Raw genomic sequence first — 1157 nt, 5'->3', positions numbered from 1 at the left:
TATTATTTCTTTTTGCGGTACGCGGGCCTCTCACTGTTGTGACCTCTCCCGTTGCGGAGCACAGGCTCCGGACGCGCGCAGGCTCAGCGGCCATGGCTCACGGGCCCAGCCGCTCCACGGCATGTGGGATCCTCCCGGACCGGGGCACGAACCCGTGTCCTCTGCATCGGCAGGCGGACTCTCAAGCACTGCGCCACCAGGGAAGCTCCATCACATACTTTTAATGGATGAAGAAACTAGAGCCGACAAGTACATGGCCATCTGATAGACAGCAGAGCCAGGCCGTCCATAACTCCAGCCTTGCGACTCACTTCTGTGTTCTTTCACCTGTGACGTATTGACCAACCGACCCACCATTTCAGTGATGGGTCAAATCAGCTATCTGGCAAGGTCACATTTAAATACACACATGGGGCTTCCCTGGTGGCGCAGTGGTTGAGAGTCCGCCTGCCGATGCAGGCGACACGGGTTCGTGCCCCGGTCCGGGAAGATCCCACATGCCGCGGAGCGGCTGGGCCCGTGAGCCATGGCCGCTGAGCCTGCGCGCGTCCGGAGCCTGTGCTCCGCAACGGGAGAGGTCACAACAGTGAGAGGCCCGCGTACCGCAAAAAGAAATAATAATAAATAAATAAATAAATAAATACACACATGCACGGGCACATGTGCACACACACACATCCCCTTCCCCAGCACCAGTTTAAACACGCTGCAATGGTTATGTTTATACCAAATGGACAGAGTTCAGTTCAGGAGATCTGGTCAGTGAGGACAGCAGAGCCAGACGGAGGGTTCATTTCAAGATACACAAGGATTTAAATAAAGGCCCAGATGACCTACAGATCTGGACTCCTTTACTGCCTGGCACCGCGGCTGCAGGGTTCAAGGGGAGAGGACGGAAGAAGGAGATAGAGCTTCCGTGGGAAAACCCAGGACACATTTTCAGAGCCTGAAGACTCAGATGTGTTTAATACTCTCCACTAACATTTTCTACAACAATGGAATATGGAAAACAGAAGCACCACAGACCCATGTAGGACAGAGTGATGGGTACTGGTGGAAATGAAGTCGGCACCGTGGTGGAAAAATCATCAGATTTGGAGTCAAAAAACCAGGGTTGGTGTCTTTGTTCTGTTTACTAGCTGAGTGACCTCGGGGGT

This window comes from Lipotes vexillifer, unplaced genomic scaffold (genome assembly GCF_000442215.2).
Source record: "Lipotes vexillifer unplaced genomic scaffold, Lipotes_vexillifer_v1.1 scaffold390, whole genome shotgun sequence".
Taxonomy (NCBI): domain Eukaryota; kingdom Metazoa; phylum Chordata; class Mammalia; order Artiodactyla; family Lipotidae; genus Lipotes; species Lipotes vexillifer.
Note: the sequence above shows the minus strand (reverse complement) of the source record.